At 35.7% G+C, this 6,607-nt stretch overlaps 1 non-coding gene across 1 annotated transcript; it reads right to left on the bottom strand.

Annotated features, from left to right (window-relative positions):
• Window positions 1-5,461: 5,461 nt before the first annotated feature.
• LOC131837416 (U6 spliceosomal RNA) lies at window positions 5,462-5,568 on the bottom strand. Its single transcript, XR_009356028.1, has one exon. It is a non-coding gene; the product is annotated as a U6 spliceosomal RNA (small nuclear RNA).
• Between the last annotated feature and the right edge of the window lie 1,039 nt (window positions 5,569-6,607).

Genomic DNA, 6,607 nt, shown 5'->3' with positions numbered 1-6,607 from the left:
TTAGCATTTTATATGCTCCTTTATATATTCTTATCTGCTCAAAATGACAAGGTGGAAAAACTCACCACAAGAAAAAGAACAAGAGGCAGTACCAAAGGCTAGGGACATAATCAAAACAAACATTGGTAATATGACAGAACTAGAGTTCAGAATGACAACTCTCAAGGTTCTAGCTGGGCTTGAAAAAGGCATGGAAGATATTAGAGAAACCCTCTCCAGAGAGAGATAAAAGCCCTTTCTGGAGAAATAAAAGAACTAAAATCTAACCAAGTTGAAATCAAAAGAGCTATTAATGAGGTACAATAAAAAATGGAAGTTCTTACTGCTAGAATAAATGAGGCAAAAGAATTAGTGATATAGAAGACCAAATGATGGAGAATAAAGAAGCTAAGCAAAAGAGAGACAAACAAATACTGGACCACGAGGAGAGAATTTGAGAGATAAGTGAAACCATAAGACGACACATTAGAATAATTGGGATCCCAGAAGAAGAAGAAAGAGAGAGGGGAGCAGAAGGTATATTGGAGAGAATTTTTGTTGAGAATTTCCCTAATATGGCAAAGGGAACAAACATCAAAATCCAGGAGATGCAAAGAATGACCCTCCAAATCAATAAAAGTAGGTCCACACCCCGTAACCTGATAGTAAAATTTACAACTGTTAACGACAAAGAGAAATTCCTGAAATCAGCCTGGGAGAAGAAGGCTGTATTGTACTACAGTAAAAACATTTGATTGGCAGCAGACTTATCCACAGAGACTTGGCAGGCCAGAAAGAACTGGCATGATATATTCAGAGTGATAAATGAGAAAAACATGCAGCCAAGAATACTATATCCAGCTAGGTTATCATTGAAAATAGGAGAGATTAAAAAGCTACCAGAACAAACAAAAGCTGAAAGAATTTGCAAATACCAAACCAAATCTCCAGGAAATATTGAAAAGAGAGAGCCTAAAAGTAGTAGATCAGAAAGGAACAGAAACAATATACAGTAACAGTCACATTATAGGCAATACAATGCCACTAAATTCATATCTCTCAATAGTTACCCTGAATGTAAATGGCCTAAATGACCCAGTCAAAAGACACAGGGTATCAGAATGGATAAAAAGCAAAACCCGTCAATATGCTGCCCAAGAAACTCATCATAGACCTGAAGACACCCCCATATTGAAAGAGAGGGGGTAGAAAACAATTTACAATGCTAATGGACATCAGAAGAAAGCTGGGGTAGCAATCTTTATATCATATCAATTAGATTTTAAGCCAAAGACTATAATAAGAGATGAGGAAGGACACTATATCATACTCAAAGGGTCTGTCCAACAAGAAGACCCAACAATTTTAAATATCTATGTCCTTAACGTGGGAGCAGCCAACTATATAAACCAATTAATAACAAAATCAAAGAAACACATTGACAATAATAAAATAATAGTAGGGGAATTTAACACTCCCCTCATTGAAATGGACAGATCATCCAAGCAACAGATCAACAAGGAAAAAGGCCTTAAATGACACACTGGACAAGATGGACAACACAGGTATATTCAACAGATTCCATCCCAAAATAACAGATACACATTCTTCTCTAGTGCACATGGAACATTCTCCAGAATAGACAACATCCTGGGTCATAAATCAGATATCAACCATTATCAAAAGATTGGGATCATCTCCTGCATATTCTCAGACCACAATGCTCTGAAACTAGAACTCAATCACAAGAGGAAATTTGGAAAGAACACAAATACATGGAGACTGAACAGCATCCTTCTAAAAAATGCATTGGTCAACCAGGAAATTAAAGAAGAATTGAAAAAATTCATGGAAACAAATGATAATGAAAACAAAAGTGTTCAAAATCTGTGGGATACAGCAAAGGCAGTCCTGAGAGGAAAATATAAAGCTGTACAAGCCTTTCTCAAGAAACAAGAAAGATCTCAAATACACAACATAACCCTACACCTAAAGGAGTTGGAGAAAGAACAACAAAGAAAGCCTAAACCCAGCAGGAGAAGAAAAATAATAAAGATCAGAGCAGAAATCAATGAAATAGAAACCAAAAAAAAACCAAACAAACAAAAAAAAACAATAAAACAAAAACCAACAGCAACAAAAAATAGAACAAATCAACGAAATTAGGAGCTGGTTCTTTGAAAGAATTAATAAGATTGATAAACTCCTTTCCAGACTTATCAAAAGGAAGAGAGAAAGGACCCAAATAAATAAAATCATGAATGAAAGAGGATAGATCACAACCAACACCAAAGAAATACAAACAATTATAAGAACATACTATGAGCAACTCTACGCCAACAAATTCAACAATCTGGAAGAAATGGATACATTCCTAGAAACATATAAACTACCACAACTGAACCAGGAAGAATAGAAAACCTGAACAGACCCATCACCAGTACAGAGATTGGAAAAGTCATCAAAAATCTCCAAACAAACAAAAGCCCCGGGCCAGATGGCTTCCCAGGGGAATTCTACCAAACATTTAAAGAAGAATTAATTCCTATTCTCCTGAAACTGTTGCAAAAAAATAGAAATGGAAGGAAAACTTCCAAACTCTTTTTTCTGAGGCCAGCATCACCTTGATCCCAAAACCAGACAAGGAGCCCATCAGAAAAGAAATTATAGACCAATATCCTTGATGAACACATATGCGAAAATTCTCACCAAAATACTAGCCAATAGGATTCAACAGTACATTAAAAGGATTATTCACCATGACCTAGTGGGATTTATTCCAGGGCTACAAGGTTGGTTTAACATCTGCAAATCAATCAATGTGATACAACACATTAATAAAAGAAAGAACAAGAACCATATGATACTCTCCATAGATGCTGAAAAAGCATTTGACAAAGTGCAGTATCCCTTCCTGATTAAAACTCTTCAAAGTGTAGGGATAGAGGGCACATATTATCAATATTATCAAAGCCAGTTATGAAAAACCCACTGCAAATATCATTCTCAATGGAGAAAAACGGAATACTTTTCCACTGAGGTCAGGAAAACGGCAGGGATGTCCGTTATCACCACTGCTATTCAACATCGTACTAGAAGTCCTAGCCTCAGCAATCAGACAACAAAAAGAAATTAAAGGCATCCAAATTTTGCCAAATTGGCAAAAGAGAAGTCAAACTATCACTGTTTGCAGATGATATGATACTTTATGTGGAAAACTTAAAGGACTCCACTCCAAATCTGCTATAACTTGTATAGGAATTCTGTAAAGTGTCAGGATATAAAATCAATGCACAGAAATTGGTTGCATTTTTTTTATACCAACAAGACAGAAGAAATAGAAATTAAGGAGTGAATCCCATTTAAAATTGCACCCAAAACCCTAAGATACCTAGGAATAAACCTAACCAAAGAGACAAAGAATCTATACTCAGAAAACTCTAAAGTACTCATGAAAGAAATTGAAGAAGACACAAAGAAATAGAAAAATGTTCCATGCTCCTGTATTGGAAGAACAAATATTGTGAACATGTCTATGCTACCTAAAGCAATCTACACATTTAATGCAATCCCTATCAAAATCCCATCCATTTTTTTCAAAGAAATGGGACAAATAATCCTAAAATTTATATGGAACCAGAAAATACCTCGAATAGCCAGAGGAATATTGAAAAAGAAAGCCAAAGTTGGTGGCATCACAATTCCAGACTCCAAGCCCTATTACAAAGTTGTCATCATCAAGAGAGCCCAGAAATACACCCTCAACTCTATGGTCAACTAATCTTCAACAATGCAGGAAGGAATGTCCAATGGAAAAGAGAAAGCCTCTTCAACAAATGGTGTTGGGAAAATTGAACAGCCACATGCAGAAAAATGAAATTGGACCACTTCCTTACACCACACATGAAAATAGACTGGAAATGGATGAAGAAGAATAATGTGAGAAAGGAATCCATCAAAATCCTTGAATAGAGAACAGGTAGCAACCTCTTTGACCTCAGCAGCAGCAACTTCTTCCTAGGAACATTGCCAAAGGCAAGGGAAGCAAGGGCAAAAATGAACTATTGGGATTTCATCAGATTAAAAAGCTTTTGCACAGCAAAGGAAACAGTTAACAAAGCCAAAAGATAACTGTCAGAATGGGAGAAGATATTTGCAAATGACATACCAGATAAAGGGCCAGTATCTAAAATCTATAAAGAGCTTATCAAACTCAACACGCTAAGAACAAATAATCCAATGAAGAAATGGGTAGAGGACATGAACAGACATTTCTGCAAAGAATACATCCAAATGGCCAACAGACACATGAAAAAATGCTCCACATCACTCAGCATCAGGGAAATACAAATCAAAACTAGAATGAGATACCACATCACACCTTTCAGAATGGCTAAAATGAACAAGTCAGTCAATGACAGATGCTGGCGAGGATGTGGAGAAAGGGGAACCCTCCTACACTGTACGTGGGAATGCAAGCTGGTGCAACCACTCTGGAAAACAGCGTGGAGGTTCCTCAAAAAGCTGAAAATAGAACTACCCTATGACCCAGTGATTGTATTACTGGGTATATACACTAAAGGTACAAACGTGGCATTCTGAAGGGGCACATGCACCCGAATGTTTATAGCAGCAATGTCCACAATAGTTAAACTATGAAAAGAACCTAAATGTCCTTCAACAGATGAATCAATAAAAAAGATGTGGTGTATATGTATAATGGAAAATTATGCAGCCATCAAAAGAAATGAAATCCTGCTCTTTGTGATGACGTGTATAGAACTAGAGGGTATTATGCTTGGTGAAATAAATCAATCTGAAGAAGACAACTATCATATGATCTCCCTGATATGATGAAGTGGAGATGCAACATAGGTGGTTTGGGGGGTACGAAAAGAAAAATAACAGAAGATGGGATTGGGAGGGAGATAAACCATAAAAGACTGAATCTCACAAAACAGACTGAGGGTTGTTGGGGGGAGGTGTGTTGGGAGAGAATGGTGGGGGTATGGACATTGGGGAGGGTATGTGCTATGGTGAGTGCTGTGAAATGTGTAATCCTGGTGATTCACAGACCTGTACCCCTAGGGATAAAAACACATTATATGTTTATTTTAAAAAATCCAATAAAAAAAACACATATTGCAAGCCAAGAGCTAATCTCATACTCAATCAAAAAAGTTTGAAAGTTTTCCCCTTAAAGATCAGAAACAAGACAAGTGTTGTCCACTTTCACTACTCTCATTTGACATAGTACTTGATGTCCTAGCCAGAGAAACAAGGAGCACACAGAAATAAAAGACTCCAAAAAAAAAAAAAAAAAGGAAGAAGTAAAATTTTCTTTTTTTGGATAACATGAACTTACATGTAAAAATCCTAAAATCTTCACAAAAAAAATTTGAATAAGCAAATTTAGTAAAGCCGCCAAATACAAGATCATTATATAAAAGACAAGAATTTTGTTTTGTTTTGTTTTGTTTTGTTTAATATGGAATGCTTCCCAGTTTTTCATGTCATCTTTGTTCAGTGATCACGCTAATCTTCTCTGCATCATTCCAATTTTAGTATATGTGCTTCCAAAGTAAGCACAAGACAGGAGCATTTAACACTCTAATGATCAACTATCTGAAAAAATAAAGAAAACAAACTAATTCACAATAGCATCAAAAATAATAAAATACTTAGGAAAAGATTTAACTAAGATGAAAGATCTGTACCCCATAAACTATGACATTGATAAAGAAATTGAAGGAGACACAAATAGAAAGGTAGCCCATATTTATGAATGGTAAGAATTAACATTGTTAAAATGTTCATACTACTGAAAACCATCTGTAAATTCAATTCCTATCAAAAATCCAATGTTAGGGGCGCCTGGGTGGCTCAGTGGGTTAAGCCGCTGCCTTCAGCTCAGGTCATGATGCTAGGGTCCTGGGATCGAGCCCTGCATCAGGCTCTCTGCTCAGCAGGGAGCCTGCTTCCTCCTCTCTCCATGCCTTCCTCTCTGCCTGCTTGTCATCTCTCTCTGTCAAATAAATAAATAAATAATCTTTTTTAAAAATCCAATATTATTTTTTATGGAAGTAAGTAAAGAATCCTAAAATTTATATGAGACCATAAAAGACAACAAATAATCAAAGCAGTTCTGAGAAAGAATGAAGAAGAGAAATTACACTTCTTGATTTGAAACTATACTACAAAGGCCTCATGCTCAAAACAATAAAGTATACTGGCATAAAAACAGACCAATAAACAAGTAGAACAGAATTGAGAGTCCAGAAATAAATCCTTTCATAATATTTGACAGGGGCCAACATATGTAATGGGTAAAGATAGTCTGTTCAATAAATAATATTTAAAACTGAATAGTCACATAAAACAGTATGAAACTGGAACCTTATATCACTCATAAATCTTAACTTGAAATAGATTAAAGACTTAAATGTAATGCATGAAACTAAATTTCCTAAGAGAAAACATAGGAAAAATTCTCCTTGACATAGGTCTTGCCAATAGTTTTTGGGATACCAGACCAAAAACACAAGCAAAAAAAGCAAAAATAAATAAATGGTATTACATCAAACTAAAGTTTCTGCATTGCCAAAAAAAAGAGAGAGAATGAAAACAC

Source organism: Mustela lutreola, chromosome 7 (assembly GCF_030435805.1).
Source record: "Mustela lutreola isolate mMusLut2 chromosome 7, mMusLut2.pri, whole genome shotgun sequence".
Classification (NCBI taxonomy): Eukaryota; Metazoa; Chordata; class Mammalia; order Carnivora; family Mustelidae; genus Mustela; species Mustela lutreola.
This window is presented reverse-complemented; position numbering and strand designations above follow the sequence as displayed.